An 18,729-nucleotide genomic window follows, 5' to 3' on the forward strand; every position below is an offset into this window, starting at 1 on the left:
GTTGCGCTGAGCGCATGTCGGCATTCACTTGTTAGATACTGAACTTTGTTACTGCAACAAGAATGCACTTTTTCTCTAGAGATGTTAAACACCGTTTGGAGAGCAAGAAGAAGGTGGCTGTTGCAAACAAAACAGCACGTCTCTTGTAACTGTTTTTTGAAAAACAGTAGAAACAGCTTTCTTGTAACTGTGTTTTTTTCTTATGTGAACTGAATAAACTACTTTCAATCTGACCTCTGCTATTACCGTCATTATTCGCGTTTTATCACGTTAATAACGTCGAAGTTTCACGGTGGTATTGCTGCATCTCCCTTTAAAAAACACGTGTGTATCATTGACTGTCTTGCTTAAAACCGATCGTACATGGCCATAGGTTTCGATATTTTCGGCAACATGCGACTCATCTACCGTTTCGTGGCCCGCCGTAAGCAAAGAGTCATTTAGTTTGTAGGGAAGTGAATGAAACAAAAAACTATACCCGACCAAGATCCAGATGTCTCATCAAAAGAGTTAATGATTCAGCAGAATGATTCAGAGAGGGTAATGGGAGCGTTGTCAAGCTGCTCTTGAGCGGCTTTTACTCCCATACACCTCAAACATGTATGTAAACATGCTTGTTTGAAATATACTCATACTCATACTCACATCCCGATCGCACCTTTGCCGCCCAGGACCGTTCGCGAAGCCTTAATGCCACTGTAGTTGCACATTCAGAATAATATTTGTGCCCTATCTTAGAGATATTTTCGCTAAACAGGAATTACCGGAGTAAAGTAGCGTGAAACACGGCGCGCTCGTCTGATAGCGAGAGTTCGTGTGACGAGAGACCGGCCGGACCGGGCCAACAGCGTCGATAACGCCACATCGCGAGAGGGACACGAATGGGGCCACGTTTGGCCGCCGAGCTGCAGCGGAGTTTCCAAACTGACCAGGTAATCTAGTAACGTTGGGAACAACGTACAGTCGGCTCCGCCTGGATGCGATCGATCGAGATAAATCAATGCGCGTCTTGACTCACAAACAAAGCGATAAAGCGGCGTGCCGGCATCTTTGAAGAATCAACAAACAAACACTTCAAAAATTAGCGGCATTATTCCCCTTTCAAAAGACTGGTTTGGTTGGTTTGGTTTATGGGGTTTAACGTCCCAAAGCGACTAAGGCTATGAGAGACGCCGTAGTGAAGGGCTCCGGAAATTTCGACCACCTGGGGTTCTTTAACGTGCACTGACATCGCACAGTACACGGGCCTCTAGAATTTCTCCTCCAAAGAAATTCTAGCCGCCGCGGCCGGGATCGAACCCGCGTCTTTTGGGTCAGCAGCCGAGCACCATAGCCGCTGAGCCACCGCGGCGGCCTTTTCAAAAGACTATCGACCCGATGCTTCAGCACATAATTCGCCACAGATAACTAAAACGGATTGTGTAAAAATAAACACCAGGAGTGTAAACGCAACGTGTTTTAACGCGCATAATAGGGCTCTAGACGGAAGGCATGGACAATTTCTGGTCGTACGCAGCATCGCTGGGATGCAGTCATTTCGTCAGAGACGATTTCATAGTCCAGTTCACCTACCCGACGAAGAACCTTGTACGGGCAGAAATAGCGGCGCAAAAGTTTTTCACGCAATGCACGGCGGTGAATGGGCGTCCAAACCCAGCCTCAATCTCCTGGCTTGTATTCCGCGTTGCGTCTTCGTAGGTTGTAGCGTCTGGCGTCGGCCCGCTGCTGGCCTATGATCTGCAATCTGGCAGGTCTTCGCGCTTCTTCTGCGTGTTGAAGGTAGGCGGCGACATCGACGTTATCTTCTTCGGTAACATTGGCCAGCATGGCATCTAGCGTGGTCGTGGCCTCCCTGCCATGGACGAGCCTAAGAGGCGTCATCTGGGTGGTCTCCTGCACTGTGGTGTATGATGCGAAGATGATGTAAGGCAGGATAACGCACCATGTCTTGTGGTCGGTATCGACATACATGGCTAGCATCCTGTGGATCGCACTGTTTTCAGCTCCTGCTGATTTCAATTTCCCCTTAGAGAGGTTCTCTGCTCTGAGGGGCCCTGTAATACCTTGGGGACCCCCTGAATGTCCTCCCTCTCGGTGGACAACACCTTAATTTTCATTTTCTCCGCACTTCGCACCTAGGCTGCGGCCTGCTTAGGCCTAGAGGCTGCTGGCTCCATCATGACTGACCGCGTAGCAGCTGCCGGGCTGACCCTGGCACCTCTACTACGCGCGGATCCGCCATCTCTTGAGGTAACCTCTGACGTCCACACGGAGCCTACCGTTGACCTACCGATCATACCAGATGAACATCGTCTAACTGACCATGGCGCCGCTTCAGGTGGTGAACCCCGTTCTCTTTCGGGCTCAGATTTGACCCCAGTGACCGGCGTCCTTGGACATTCCTCCCCACCTGCTGCTGTCCCAATGACCCCCGCCACCGACAACCTAGAGCTGGGCACGGATACCTCCGATTAGCGGCGCAGGAGGAACTGCTGTCCATGATTAATGACGGAACGAATAAGATCAAAGCAGGGGTCCGGGTCACCCTTATGTCCCTGGTCTCAGCCATGAATGCTAATGCGCATCACTTCTTCGCCTGCGCCATCCGTGACAGAGAGCGCGTCCGTGCTTTGCGGGACCAAGTTATCGCCCGGGATCGTGAGCTGAAGGTCCTGAGGGCCTGGAATGCCGACGTGTCCGTCAGGGCTTCCGAGGCCGAGGCGGAACTTCGCCTTCTGCGGGCCGGACCGAAAGTTCCTAGGACCTTTGCGGCGGCTCTGCGCGGCGGTGCCGGCCCTCTTCCACCTGTCGGCGTTGATTCAGGCACTACGACACAGGCACGCCCAGGGCCCCTCGAGCTCGGGGACTCTCCTCCGGCCGAGGAGCCCTTCAGATGCTTTTAGCGTCTGTTGGGGCTTCCGACAAGTGGGTCGCGAGGTTGCTACCCTCATCAAGTCGGCCATCGACCCAGAGCCTGAGGGAATAGGAGCCGTCACACTACAACCCACCCGTCGCGCCCTGGTGGTTCCATCCCGGAACCCTGAGAACCTCGAGCACCTGCAGGCTGCCATCACCCGTATCGAGGCCACCCGGGCTTCCATCAATGTCCGTATGCCTGAGCGACGCAATCCCCACGTCCCCCTGTCCGGGGTTGATCCTGATATCCGTCCTCAGGATCTCGTGACCGCCCTCAACCGGCGGAATCTGGCACACTTTCTTGATCTGCAGAAATGTAATCTCAGATTGTCCTTTACACAGCGCTCTGGACAGCGTGTTCGCGTCCTAGAGGTTGACCCTCCCGCTTTTTCCCGGCTTCGTGACGCCCGTCGCTGCACCGTGGGCTGGACTTCGGTTGAGGTCAAGGAGGACCTCCACGTCCCGTTCTGCACGTTCTGTGCCCAATACGGCCACGCTCATAAGGCGTGCCCGCATGCTACGGACCCCTCAAAGGACTGCTGCACACGATGCGCGGGGTGCGACGGCTGCCCTCTCGAGTCATTTCGTCCCTTCTCCGTTTTGTCTGGCAGCGGTGGCGGACCCTTACCTGGTCGGTGGTGAGGTTTCAGGTCTTCCCAGTGGGGTTGCCGTCTCCTCTGCGCAATCACATCCGCGCTCGCTGATCTTTGCGCAGGATCCTCCTATTGAGTTGTTTCATATTTACGCCTCCACATTCGTCGTGGCGGTGCTCTGCACCTCCCAGTCTGCTTCCTTCCTCTTTGTCTCTGTTTACTGCCCGCCGCGCGCCCTCTTTGACTCTTCGTTAGAAGAAGTGGTCGCTTTGGCGGCCGGCCGCCCTATCATCCTTGCCGGTGACTTCAACGACAAGCATGAATTGTGGGGCCCCTCACCCTCCGACTCGGGTGGCTCTAAACTTCAACCTGGCTCACCAACTGACAGTTTTAAATGATCCTACTTCCGCCCCCACATACGACAACTATTACGCGGAGTCGTGGATTGATGTCACGCTCGCTTTCCCATCCCTGCTCAGCTCCGGATACACATGGACTGTCTCGGACGCCGAATCTCTGTCTGGGCATTCTTATATTGAGGTGTCGAATGGTCCTCCTTCTCCGAAGCAGCACCGCCTAACGGTTTCATCCCGGGCTCGTCTGCTTCAGTGCCTCGCAAGGGACACATGGTTTCCCCGGGTTGCTGGCGCTGATCTGCGCTCTCCCGATGGGTTGGAGACCATCGTCAACCGGTTCCACGGCCGAGTTACCACGCTGATTGAGCGCCACAAGCGTACAGTTGTGAGTGCTCCGGCACTGAAGCCGTGGTGGTCCCCTGAGCCCGGCATCGAGCGGGGCCGCGTTCGAGCTTTGCGCCAGCGCTTCCAGCGTTGCTCAGAACCATCGATGCGCCCTGTCTATCACACCGCGTTTCAGGCCGCACTTGCGTGTTACCATCGCAACATCAGGGAGGCGAAGGACTCGGTGTTGCGCCAGGCCTGTCATGATGAGGCTCGGAAAAACCTTTCCGGCGCACCCTTTCAAAATGCATTTGCTAAACGGCGCGCCCCCGTATTCTTACCACCTTTGGACACAGGAGGCGGCGTTCTGACGACTTCTGCTGTCGATTCGGCAGCACTTTTGCTCCGAACACAGGTCGCGTTTGACAATTCTTTGATAGACTCACCATTCCACGCGTGTATCCGTGCATCCGTCGAGACGCCTTACCATCCTTCTGTACCGCCGGACGTCACGTTCTCGCGTAACGAGCTTCAGTTGCTCGTAAACGCACTCGATACTGGCACGGCGTCCGGCCTGGATGGGCTGACTGCGACCTTGGTTACGGGCCTCTGGCGTGCCCACCCGTCCTTCTTTCTCTTCCTTTTCAACGGTGCCCTCAGTCTCGGCCACTTTCCCTCCGTGTGGCGCAGGGGGCGGATCATCTTCCTTCCTAGAGCAAACCGTCCCTCTTTCCTCCCTACTTCCCACCGGCCAATAGTGATGAACTCAGTCCTCCGTAAACTATTAGAACGCCTACTTCACCGCCGTCTTTACTATTTCTTGCACGCCAGGGGCCATCCCCATCCCAACCAATTTGGGTTTACCCATTCGCGCAGCGCAGTGCAAGCCCTGGCCTCCTTGCGAACGGCCCTGGAAAATTTCCGCATATCCCGCACGCCCGTGGTTCTTATATCACTTGATTTTCAGGGTGCGTTTGATAGCGTTTGGCACCCCCTCGTCCTTCGCTTCTCTCGCAGGCGCGGTCTCCCTTCCAACCTGTATCAACTCTTGCGCTCCTTTCTTTCGCTGCACACGGTAGTCACGCACTGGTGAGGAGGTTTCTGCCAATGCCACTCTCGGGAGCCCTGAGTGATCCCCCCGTTTCACCCCTTTTGTGGAACATAATCGCAGACCTTCTCGAGTGTCCAATGCCCCCTGGCATGACAATACAGGCGTATGCCGATGATACCATTGTGCTGGTTCCGGCCCGCACGCGCCACAAGTTGGAGCAGCTGTGTGCCGACGTCCTTGACAGAATAGCCTGTTGGGCCTCTGATTCTCGGGTGACGATCTCATGGCCAAAAACATTTTTTATGCTGTTTTCCGATGGCGTGGGCGGAATGGAAAAGCGTAATCGCACCGTGAGCTTTTCGGGCCTCCCCTTAAGTTTCAAACAGGAACTCAAAATTTTAGGCGTTTTCTTCGACCGCCACCTCACTTTTCTACCTCATGCTTACTTCCTCCGCGACAAGGCAGAGATCCTCAGTTCACGTCTGGTCTCATTTCTGTCGTTCCACCGTTCCCTCCCTCCCTGTTCTCTACGTAGGCTTTATTTCCAAGTAATACAACCCGCTCTCACTTTCGCCGCGCCCGCTTGGTGGTCTCGCAACGCGAATTCCCGCCTTCGGGAGAAGGTTGTTTCTGTGCAGCGGATTCCTCTTCTCGCTATCACAGGGGCTTTCCGCACAACACGCACGGCTGCGCTTCAGGTACTCCTCCGGGTACCCCCTCTTCCCTTGGAATTGGATCGCCTCTGTGCGGAGTACATCATTTTAAACGGTGTAGATCCCGTCACCTTTGGAGGTCGCACTTATCTACCATGATATCTTGCCCCGCTTTGATCCCTGGTGCGACCATCCCTCTGTGGCTTCCTCATTCTCCTTCATCCGTCTTCTCCCTTCTCACTTTCCCTCTCAGTCCTCCCTTCCCGGCCTTCATATATTCACGGACGGCTCTTATACGTCCCACTCTGCGGGTGCTGCTTACGTCGCATTCCCTTCTGGCGCGCTGCGCAACGTGGCCCGGTTTCGTATGGAGACAGCCTCTAGTGCCTTCTGCGCAGAGGCTGTCGCGTTTCACGAGGCTTGTTGTTATGCCCGGCATGCCCCTTCTCCTTTACCCTTGCATGTCTACTCTGATTGCCTTTCTCTCCTTCAGGCTCTTCACTCTCTTTACACCACCGGCTTACGCGTCCCAGGTCCGAGACATCAAGCGCACCTTTGCAGTCATTTCTCTTCAGCGTCCTGTCTTCATCTATCATGACCCCGCCCATTGTGGTGTCTGGGGCAACGAGCTCGCTCACTGGGCCGCCTCAATCGCGTCGGCACGCGGCCTCCTGCGGCCGTCATGGCTGTCACCCTTATCAGTGCGCACCCGCATGCGTACCACCATACTCAGGCATTGTTCAGACACCTGGACCGCGGAACATTCGGACACCCTCCTGGCTGATTTTGTCCCCTCTATTAACCGTCTCCCGCTCTCTTTCCCTCCACCCCGATCTCTGGTCCCCCTCCTGACTTGCCATGGTCGTTTTCCATCCTATTTCCATCGTTTTGCCCTCCTTCCTTCGCCTTTCTGTCCATGCGGGGCAGCTGTGGGGGACGTTGTCCATTACCTGCGTGTCTGCCCTCTCACTGCGGACATAGCAGCACGGCTTCCCGGCTATCCGCACTTTCTTCCCCCTCTATGACTTCCCCTCTTTGTTAGGTTCCCCTCGTCCTCGTGCGTTGCTTATTCGCGTTGCTGTTCGCGTTTCTTCCCTTCATTCACCTGTATCTCGTCTTTATTCCCGCCCGGATGGCTCGTAGACCTCCTTGCCATTTCTGCGCCTCCTCATGTCTCATATGGTCGGGGGAACCATAGGGCCAATTCCGGTGGGCCGTGGCCCTGTCTCTGCCTCACGGGCATGTGGATGGGATGTGGATGGTATGTGGATCTTGATATTTGTTCGCCTTGCGTGCACACGCAGTCTTTGTTTTGTTTGAGTTTTTTTCACGTTTATTTTTACTTATTTTTATTTTCAATTTGTTTTCTTTCCTCTAGCTGTTATATTTTTCATGTTTTAATTGTTTGATTAGTTTTCATTTCGCTCGTTCTATTTTTTTGTTTTTTTACCTGCCTTTTTGTCATTTACTTGATTCCCTTTTCAATTTCCCCTCTCTTTTATATACCCCTTCTGCTTTCTTAAGCCCATTATCACCTGTTTGTTCGTTTTTTTTCTCCTCGCTTTCTTTTCCTGTCTCTTCTTCCTTCTTGCAGATCCCCGCACCTTCCCTCCTCCTGGCCACCTGCAGCCTGTCTGAAGAATCTAAGCACGCTGGACCCATCCCTGTTTCATTTTCACTTCGTCCTTCCCAATTTTCAACCCTTCAGGGGCGTCTTGCGTCTAAAAATCACTTTTGCCCGCCCATCATTTGTGCCTGTTTTTTCTTTTGTCTTGTAATTCATTTTTCTTAAGATTTCTCTTGGGCGTTCGCCCCTTTTTTATTTTTTAGTTGGTTCGTCTGTGATAACCTTTGCTTGGGTGCGGGCTTCCTCTTGAATTTTTTTTATTTTATTTCCTTCCTTGAGTGTTTTACAATAAAAGGGGAGTGTGCTGGGGTTGAACGTGATGATCATGTGTTCTGTGTCTATTTCCTTATTATCCTTCCGGATCTTGATTTCGTGAACGTCTATGACGTCTTGGTCACTCAGACCTTCGAGCACCTCTTTTTCAGTGATGTGAATAAAATCATTTTCGGATATTACGCCCCGGACGGTGTTCAGAGATCGGTGTGAAGTCACAGAGAAAGGAATATCCCCAACAGACACAATGTTTACAAATTTTGAGTGCTGCACGTTGTCACGCAGTTCGAGCAGTAAGTCACCGCTGGCCATCTTTGATACCTTGTATCCAATGCCCAAGGCTTCTGTCAAACACTTTGATACTAGTTAGGAAGACAGGATTCTTGCTTGCTTATCATGTACTTCACTATAGATGAAATGATATTGAGGAAAACTGACTTTTCTTTTTTGGAAGAAATGATCTGCATCGTTCCGCCCTCTCTTGAGAGAGCGATCAGGTTTGGAAAGAGGGGAAGCCATAAAAAATTTTAATTTTTCGGCCACTGTGCCATCCACCCACCATGGAGCTCAACAAAGGGACGGGAGAGAAACTTGCGAGCAGGTCTGCCCACGCCACCTGTACACCTAAACTATAACCAAATATGACGCAACTCCGGGTAGTTGGCCACACAAGGTTAAGTCTAGCTGCCAGGAAAAGTGAAAAAAACTAAGAAAAGAGGAGGAGACAGGAGAGTTGTAGGAAAGGAGATAGGAAAGTGAAAGATGGAAAGAAGGACAGGAAAAGGCGACTGCCGATTTCCCCCGGTCGGGTCAGGCCGAAGGTGCCGTCTACAGGAAGCTGGGGCCAAAGTGGTGTGCTGCCTCCGCCGAGGAGCCTTAAAGGTCCAAACGCTCGGCATTGGCTCAACCGCCAGGATCCCCTTTTCCCCGGACACGGAAATGCCACACACAGCTAAGCACGGGGGCTCGGGTCCGTGGTGGCGCACTGCTTCGTGGTGGCGCACAGGGGAGAGAACATCACCTTAAGGAGTGCCACAGGTGAGGTGGTGGGGCTGGACAGATGGCAGTCTGCGGGCAAAAGACTACAGGCGAGTTGAGACAGGATGTGGCCTCGGCACACACCGCCGAAGCCCTTGCAGATCATCGACGGTCACAAGTGCGTGAATTTCGGAGGGGTAGCTGAGCGAAAGGTGTTGGAGAGTCAGAAACACGTCCAATGCACGGACGCGGCATCGGAGGCATATAAAATAACCGCGGAAGTACTCCCTCGCCTCAAGAAAATTACAGAGGCCAGTGAATACCATTCGCTCAAAGTTCTTGGCAACGCACGACGTCCGAGACATTGGGCGGAGGTTAGAGAGGGAGGGAGGTTTGCCCGGCTTTGGAATCATAGAAATGAGGGAGGAGGCGCAGGAGCTCGGCAGACAGCCGCTGTCCCAGGACTCATTGTAGGCTTGAAGGAGGAATTCTTCGGCGCGGTCAGTAAGGTTACGAAGTGCAGTGCATGTAATGGCGCCCTCACCGGGAGCCGAGCAGCCATTATTAGCAGCCACAGCCGCTTCGAGCTCCCGGAATGTGAACGGGTGGCCCTCATTGGGGTTATGTCCGGCCAAGTAAGCAGAGTAAGAAGTTGCAAGAGGAAGCCGGAGATATAGACAGGCGAGCTGGTCAAAAATATTGCACGAAGTCCCCTGGGTTAGGGCTTTAGCTCGAGTGGGAGCAAGGGAAGGTAAAATACCACGTCCTGAGCATGGCTCATCGCGTCGCCAGGCGAGAAGCAGGAACGAATGGGAATCGGACAATGCCTACTTAAATCTACTCATTACGATCATACCTTTGCAATAATATATGACTTCAGGAGCCTTGCAATAAACAGCAGTCCAAATCTCTGTTCGACAAACCGACGAGTACACAACAATAACTACAATCGAAACTTCGAGATGGCTCGAGTGGGCGCAGCCATCTTCCTCGGGGTCGCTTGTTATGATCCCGCAAGTTCTCGAATGATCTCGCGTGCTCTCGTGCGGATATGGCTACGAATGGCTGCGAAAGCCTTGAAATCCAAGAAATCAGGAATTCCAAGAATATTTAGTGGCCTATTTAGTGCACACAGACTTTAGTGTGCGCGTAGTTTCTTGACTTTTACAGTGCAATAAGGGCACAATATAGCTCAGAAGAAAGCGGACGCAGCCCAACATCACGCAATGAAATTCATTTTTGTTGCTTTTCGTAAGCCTAAAGCAGACGACGCGAGACCTTTCGGGAGCTTTCTTAACCCTGGCGACCAATCCCAGAACAGCTCCCGTGATGTCATCAAACCGCTTTGCTTTGATTGGCTGGCGCTGCTCGCGAAATTTCTTGGCATTTCTAGAAAAGCGGACGAATTGTATAAACGCCACGCCGCGCAGCCGTTTGCGGGGACTTTATGCTAAACACCAAGAACGGGGATATAATACACAATGTCGGAAGGGGAAAACACTGCTTGAATCCATATCATCCAATGGGCTCTCTCTACTAACAGATGCGGCGACACCCACGCGCATGGGGAACAGCGTCTGTAAAGACACCACGACGGATATTACACTAACTCACAGATGTGGCCCTGTTGAATGGTGCAACACAGGAAAAAACTATGGTAGCGTCCAACGGTCATAGAAATTCGGCTCAAACTTCATCTTCGGGACTCCCTGTTACTAGTCAAAATAATAGATTGTGATAAATTTAGGTCCATCAAGGAGGCTGCGGGGAATAAGTCTTGGCCTTCTTTGACTGAGTGGCAAAAAGAATTTAATCGGCATAGTAAGGAGGCCACGAAAGAACAGGCGACGAATATCCAAGTCCTAAAATTAGACACCAACCTCTTAAATCTTATTAAATCCAAGAGGAACTTGGAGGGAAAGTGGACAACTCAAAAATGGAAAAGAAATCTCAGAAGGGGGATTGCTAAGCTTGTGGGGCTTAAATTGGGCGATAAATACGTTCTCCCCGCTTAACCGCGGCTGACACAGTTCAAAGCCGCGCGGACCCCACCTCGTGGTCGCGTACGCTACAGAGCGCACGGCGACCACGGCGGGCCTTGCTCTGCGGAACAAAGGAACGACACACTGGCTGACACAAACAAGGCATTTATTGCTATAACAACAATAACGCCAGCCAGCAACAACATACACTGAGGAATCGAGGATGTCCGACTCACCACCACGGTTACGAGCGAACGTTCGACCACGGTAGGGCAGGGGGAAAAACTCCGAGGGCAGACGGGACGAGCTGAGGAGAACATGTTTCCACACGAGATCGCCGCCGGCGAAGAGCGGAGGGGCTCGCGAAACATCCGCGAGCTTCCCGGTCCCGAGGAGAAGAGAGCCCGTTGCTCCCCGCGAGCGCGCGGCAAAACGCCATCCGTGGCGCTGGTGTCGCTGCGACGCGAGCGCCCACCCCTGTTAGTTAAAGTAACCAAACTAAGAAGAGTGCGTTTCGGGGGAGCTAACTACAGGGAAGTAGTGCGTTGAGGGAAAGCGAACGCAGGGGACGAAGGCGTCCCCACAAGCTCAATAAGGAAATGGAGCAGTATGCAGTCAATCTGTCCGAAAGGAGCTTGGCCGAAATGTGTGATGAAATGAGCTTAAACATGAACCTTCCCAAGACCTGGGCTATCCTCCGCTACCTCATCGATCCCAATCACACCTAGAGACGGACCAGACTAGACCAGATTAAGATCAAGCATAAGTCCAAAGGAGGAAACGAGGAGATGCTGGATACAATCAGGACAACATATACATGTCAGGATTCCGGCCCTCCTCTACCTAGCTATACTGGGCCCGAGAATCAGGCCACAGATGCTCCAATTGAAATGGCGGAAATTAGGGGGGCCCTGCAGGATCTCAAAAAGAGATCTGCTCCAGAACCAGACAATATCACAAACACCGTGCTTAAAAATATTGATGATGACTCCTTGCAATTCCTTTGCGAACTAATGAATAAAATTTGGGAAGGGGCTGAAATTCCACAGGAGTGGAAAATCTCAAAATTGGTCCTTATTCCTAAACCGCGCAAGAAACTTGAACTATCCAACATGAGGCCCATATCTCTCACCTCTTGTCTGGGAAAGCTCATGGAAAAAGTGGTACAACTGAGAATCTTTAGACATATGGAAACCAAGGAACTCTGGACAGTGGAGATGGGAGGGTGCAGGCCAGGATTAAGCGTCCAGGATGCCATGCTCAGATTAAACCACGACATCCTGGATGCTCCCGAGGACGACAAATCATATAGAGCAATCCTGGGACTTTATCTCACTAAGGCTTTTGATAATTTTGAGCGCAGAGCGGTTCTCGAAAGCCTCAACTCGGCTGGAGTGGGAAGCAAGTGCTTCAACTATGTCAAAGATTTCCTCACCCTCAGGAAAACTGAAGTTACCTTCGTGAGACTCAGTTCTGAGCCCATCAGTACCGGGGGCAGAGAGACGCCCCAGGAATCTGTCCCCTCCCCCGTTCATTTCAATTTTGCAATGAAAGATCTCTCGTCCCAGCTGAATGCAACAGAAGGCATCAAACATAGTATCTATGCAGATGACATCACAATTTGGACCGAAGGAGGCTCCAGCGCCGATATTTCGAATAGACGGCAAGAAGCGGCGTCTATAGTTGAGAACTACGCCTGAAATAGAGGGCTATATTGCTCTCCTCAGAAATCTGAACTGTTCTCCATGTGCAGAAAAGCACAGCTAACCCGAAAATTCCGCCTACTGCACCTACATAAACCAGTGGAGGTATACGTGGAAGGGATTACGGTACCAAGAGTCAGCACCATTAGGATTCGGCAGTATTTCCTACAGCAGAATGGGAAAAACACCATTATCCTTAAAAAGCTTCAGACGTATATCGACCAAGTAACGGGGATATTCAAGCGAATCTCCTTAAGGAGCAAAGGCCTCAGGGAGCATTGCCTAATAAGGCTCGTTCGTGCCTTCATAATCAGCAGGATACCTTATGCCACTCCCTTTCTCAATCTTCATCCTGCCGAAGCGGAGAAGTTAGACATAATGATCAGAACGTTATTCAAAAGGGTTTTAGGCACCTCCCCCCCCAACTCCTCGACAGAGAAGCTTCTAGCTATGGGAATGCATAATGCCTGGGAAGAGATTACCAAAGCTGCCAGGGAGATGCAGATCTGGCGGCTCAACTCCAATGTAACTGGCCGAAAAATACTACAAAAACTACGGCTTCCGCCAGGAGTACCACCTTATGTCGCTGAACCCCTGGAGCTTGAAACACGGAAAGTATTTAAAATTGCACCGATTCCTAAGAATATGCACCCTATCGATGACAGGGAACGAAGGGGCCATAGAGCAAAATTTATTTAAAGTAAACTAATGAAAGACCCTCCTCAGGATTTAGCCTATTGCGATGCTGCCTGCGCATTCGAAGGGGCCGCAGTCATAGCTGTGGTAGATAGGAACCACTCCCAGAAGGTAATTGCATCCATTAATACGCGTAACGCTTTAATAGCTGAAGAGGCTGCGATAGCGCAAGCATGTACAGGTATCGGGCCAAAACTATTCTCTCAGATAATAAGGCGGCTATTAGGAACTTCGGCAAAGGCCTAATTTCCAGGCAGGCGGCCAGTCTACTGAGGAAGCACCCGTTAAACCGGGAGGTTTCAGTCATCTGGGTTCCAGCTCATGAGGGTCTACCAGGCAATGAGGCTGCCCATCCCCTCGCTCGATATATATATACCCGAGCTGCGGCGTAGAAACCCCGCTACCCCGAGACAAAGACCCCTCATCACCTACAAGGAGCTCTCTGAGACTCCCAGACTAGGCCGAAGGATCTACCCATCACCAGATAGGTCCCTAACACTCTCAGAATGTAAGGCTTGGCGAAAACTTCAGGCAAACCGCTTCTTCCCTTATGTAACTCTGCATAATGAGCTTACAGGCGACCCGGACGCTTGAAATCTCTGCAACGTACCTCTGAGTCAAAATCATCTAATCTTGCAATGCCCCGAATCTCCGGGAGCAAAACAGACTGATCCCTTTGATCAAGTTGCCTGGGATTCCTACATCCGCAGCCCAAATGCGGATGTACAGAAGATTGTCCTACGCCTGGCGGAGGAGGCTTACTCCAAGACCTTCTCTGCGGTCACGGCGCAGGAGGGCTGCCAAGGGGGAGACCCTCCCTCTGGCTGAGCCCCTGCCCCGAGGCCCATGTAGGTGTGAATAAAGTCGTCTCTCTCTCTCTGGCAGATTTCACTGACTGAATCAAGCGAACGAGTGTTTTGAATGGAACGCAATTTTCACAACAACATAGCTTGTTCGGCCAGACATTCACCATGTCTGGCCGAACAATGGCAGATGTGCCGGCATTCAGCGTCGACCTGGCCACCACGTACTATTAAGATCGACGTCAGCGGGTCTCGTTTGGAACCAGCCAGCACACCTGTTTCTACTACATATGGCTGCCAGCAACTTCAGTGTGATTACTTTCGGGCATGCCGCCATGGACCGCCCGGAGAGGACCCAGTGACAGCTGATTCTAATTACGGAGTTTGGCCGGTCGGAGTGCAGGACTAAAACGAAGGGGCTGAGTTTAAGCAAAACCAGACCCCCTTTCCGAAGCGCCTGCACGTGTCGAACGCCGCCGCCGCCGCCGCGGGGAGGACGTTATCTTCCCCAAGAGCCGTGACCGTGCCGGGGAACAAAGGCCTTCGTTTCCTGGGGCTCTTTAGGCGTGCCAAGCACCGCGACGAGCTCGTGGGCATCGTTCGAACATCTCCAAGGACGAGGGACCACTTTGCGGCCTTTTCGTGACATCGCGTTCCGGCCCCGAGCGGCGGGTGTCATTTGATGAACAATAGATGTCGGTGACCCGCGGGCTGGCCGGAAACCACCACCTACCGCAGTCGACGCTGCTTCGACGGAAACCTTCTTTCCCACAGACTCAACATGTGACGGGGCCGTGACCCTAAGTGCGGTGGTGTGTTTGTGCGCACAAGTTTGTGTTGTTTGTGATCTGGGCCCCTCCCACCCAGGCGTGGGCGTCCTCAACCTAGGGAATTTAGGGAAGGAGAACAGTGTAAAAGTCGACAACGAATGCGGCAAGACAGCCTCACTTGAGCCTCACTTGAACTTCACTTCAGTCTCACTTCTAACCATGATGTAAAAATGTCAATAAACTCTCTTGTAATCTTCCTCCCATCACCCAACCTCTTCGCTCAGCAGCACTCCTGTCCTGGTGGTGGTGGGATCGGGCGTCAGCTTCACCATGGTTCCGTCAAGCAGCGAGTAGCAGCAGCAGCGAGCTAGCAACGACCCCGAACCGACCCAATCTGTCAACAGTACTCTTGCGTTGGTGTCTTCCAGCACGGCCGCGTCGAGATCATCGCCAACGACCAGGGCAACCGGACGACGCCGACGAGCTACGTGGCATTTACAGACACAGAGCGGCTGATCGGCGATGCAGCGAAGGCAAAGGCGGCCATGAACCCGAAGACCACAGTGTTCGAAGCCAAAAGGCTGATAGGACGCCGCTATGACGACCATAAGATCCAGGACGACCTGCGGCACTGGCCCTTCAAGGTGGAGAATGACGGAGGCAAACCCTAGATCAGCGTCGAGTTCAAGGGCGAGCGGAAACATTTCAACCCGGAAGAGATCAGCGCCATGCTTCTGAGCAAGATGAAGGAGACGGCAGAGGCTTACCTGAGGAAGAAGGTAAGCGACGCCGTCATCACGGTGCCAGCATACTTCAACGACTCACAGAGGCAGGCCACCAGGGACGCCGGAGCCATCGCCGACCTCAACGTGTTGCGCATCATCAACGAGCCGAATGCCGCAGCTCTGGCCTACGGGCTGGAGAAGAACCTGCGCGGCGAGAAGAACGTCCTCATCTTCGACCTGGGAGGCGGCACCTTCGACGTCTCCCTGCTGACCATCGACGAAGGCTCCATGTTCGAAGTGCGCTCAACGGCCGGAGACACCCACTTGGGAGGCCAGGACCTCGACTACTGAATGGTAGAGCACTTTGTGCAGGAATTTAAGCGCAAGCACCGCAAGGACCTGCGGGTGTACCCGAGGGCGGTGAGGAGACTGCGTACGGCATGCGAGCGCGCCAAGCGAACCCTGTGCAGCTCGGCCGAGGCGAGCATCGAGATCGATGCCCTATTCGAAGGCATCGACTTTTGCAGCAAGATAACCCGCGCCCGCTTTGAGGAGTTCTGCATGTACCTGTTCCGCAGCACCCTCGAGCCCGTGGAGCGTGCCCTGCGTGATGCCAAGATGGACAAGTCCCAGATCCACGACGTGGTGTTCGTCGGCGGCTCAACGCGCATTCCCAAGGTGCAGAAGCTGCTGCGAGACTTTTTCAACGGCAAGGAGCTGTCCATGGGCATCAACCCGGACGAGGCCGTGGCCTACGGATCCGCGACGTGCTGCTGGTGGACGTGGCGCCGCTGCCGCTGGGCATCGAGACTGCGGGCGGAGTGATGACGCGCATCGTGGAGCGCAGCTCGCGTATCCCTTGCAAGACATCGCAGACGTTCACCACTTACACGGACAACCAGCCCGCGGTCACCATCCAGGTGTACGAAGGAGAGCGCGCCCTGACCAAGGACAACCACCTGCTGGGCACGTTCAACCTCAACGGCATCCCGCCGGAGCCCCGCGGCATGCCCCAGATCGAGGTGACCTTCGACCTGGATGCCAACGGCATCCTGCAGGTGTCGGCCAGGGACAAGACTACGGGCAAGCAGGAGAGCATCCGCGTCACCAACAACAAGGGCCGCCTCTCCAAGGAGGACATCGAGCGCATGCTCGCCGAGGCCGAGAGGTTCATGCAGGAGGACGACGCACATCGCGAGAGGGTGCCCGCTCGTAACTCCCTCGAATCATACGTCTTCATACGTCTATGGGGTCAAGCAGGCCGCCAAAGAGGCTGGGGACAGGCTTACTTCCTCCGACAGCGAGTCCGTGCTGTCCAAGTGCCGGGAGACCGTCCCTGGATCGACGCCAACAGCCTTGCCGAGAAGAAGGAGTACACCACCCGCTCAAGGAGCTGCAGCAGGCATGCATGCCTGTCATGAGCAAGCTTTACCAGCAGCAGCAGGGACCCAAGCACGCGTAGGCAGCTGCACACCATTCGGGACCCACGGTGAAGAAGTCGACTGAGCCGCAGACTCTGATAGCAAGATTCGCTGATTCGCCCTTCATATTAATTTATTGCCCATACCCACATAGTCATGTAAACTATTTTTTCTACTCTAGCGGTTGTTTACTGAGACGCTGCATTAGAGGGACGCTTTTTATTAAACCTGTCTTGTGCGCAACTGGTTTGGCAATGGGTGGCAAGTTCACCTTGACGCCAAACTTTTGAAATGCGTTGCGTGCTGGGTGCAGCAGCAGACTTCGTGGCACTAGCGCACGCCAGGAGCAAAGGAACAGCGAGATGCTGCGTGCTTTCTCATGTGTAACATTCTTCTCTTATTTAATTTCATCATGCTGGTAAGTACAAGTCATATTGGGCCGGTCTACTCTTTTTCATCTGGCTGCAAGCTACACCTCAGCAATCGGCGTTCAAGAGTTATAAAGGGGGAGTAATTTACTCACTATAATGTGAGAAGCTGGAAAAATATATATGTTTTAGTGAGGGTTGGCAGTGACTTGTCACGAGAAAAATTAATTGTGCTTTTCTGCTGGTGACCGTAGAGCCCGTGGGATTGCTTGCGGTGACTAAAGGTAAACTGAAATCGGCTAATGATTGCAGGCTAAAAGCAGCACTTCTTACACACATTTCACTGCGGAACAGCAGTTACAGCAACAACACCGGCATACACAGGCTAAGTGGCGGCCATGATGTCAGGCAGAGCTGCTTAACGCAAAGACGCAAGTGTGACAAGAGCGGAACATCTTCCAAGATGATAACGTACTCAAAGCCAGAAGAACCCATCATTTGGTTCACTGCATTGAACACATATACGGCATTTGGGAAGCATTTGCGGAGGTTTTTCTCAGAGCCCATAATTAGTGACACTATTTATTTATTTATTTATTGGAAATACCTGCAGCGCCCGAAGGCATTATTGCAGGGGGGATGAGGATACATAACAGAAGATTAGGCCGGAAAAAAAAGAGGAAGAAAAAAAAAAGCAATACAACAAGGCATGACACAGCAAGTACAAAATGAATGAAATATGAAACAACAAAATAGGAGTCATCACATACTCTGGTTACTGGTAGCAAAGATATTTTTGTCACACATATTTCAAGCCAGACAAGGGGATGAACTGCTGGGTGTGATTGCTGTTAAGGACTTTGTCGACAGCACTGTCAATCTGATAGTGCGTAACTGCGTGCTTGGTCTTCCACATTCTGTCAGTAGATATATGAAAAGTCATTCATGAAAGAAATTTTACCACCTGGTAGTAAATGACTGCTTGCCCCACATAACTGATTGACGTTTCTGCCCCATAGGTGAGTACCAGTAAGATACAGTTCTTGTATGCTTTTCTCTTGAGGGATATTGGTCAATTCCCATTCATGATTTGAGAGAACCTGCCAAATGCACTTCACCCCATCCTTATTCTTCTAGTTATTTCACTCTCCTATTCAGTTCATGTTAAATTCACAAAGATAAGAATGGCAAGAAAGAAATTGAAGCTGCTCACCAGCCAGCCGCGTAGAGCAACTTGAAAAGTAACGCTGAAAGAAAACTCAGCTCCAGGTCAACGACGGCCGCTTCTGCGGAACGTAAATATGCTGGCCACTGTCACGTGTTAGCTGCGCCGTTCGTTCTCTGTTCCCCGAGTTCCGAGGCTGTTCATTGGTTTCCCGCATGGTGCACGTGACTCGAAGTACGAGGTGCGCTGGCGATATCACAGAAAGGCCAAACTCTGGCTTCGAAGCCGCTCGGTCCCAAGCGATCTCGGCAGTCTGACAAGGACG

General features: G+C 52.5%; 1 pseudogene; it reads left to right on the forward strand.

Annotated features, from left to right (window-relative positions):
* Positions 1-2,685: 2,685 nt before the first annotated feature.
* Positions 2,686-16,912, forward strand: LOC149328593 (heat shock protein 68 pseudogene; annotated as a pseudogene).
* Positions 16,913-18,729: the final 1,817 nt, after the last annotated feature.

Source organism: Amblyomma mixtum, chromosome 9 (assembly GCF_055824585.1).
Source record: "Amblyomma mixtum isolate Tamu chromosome 9, ASM5582458v1, whole genome shotgun sequence".
In the NCBI taxonomy this organism is placed as follows: domain Eukaryota; kingdom Metazoa; phylum Arthropoda; class Arachnida; order Ixodida; family Ixodidae; genus Amblyomma; species Amblyomma mixtum.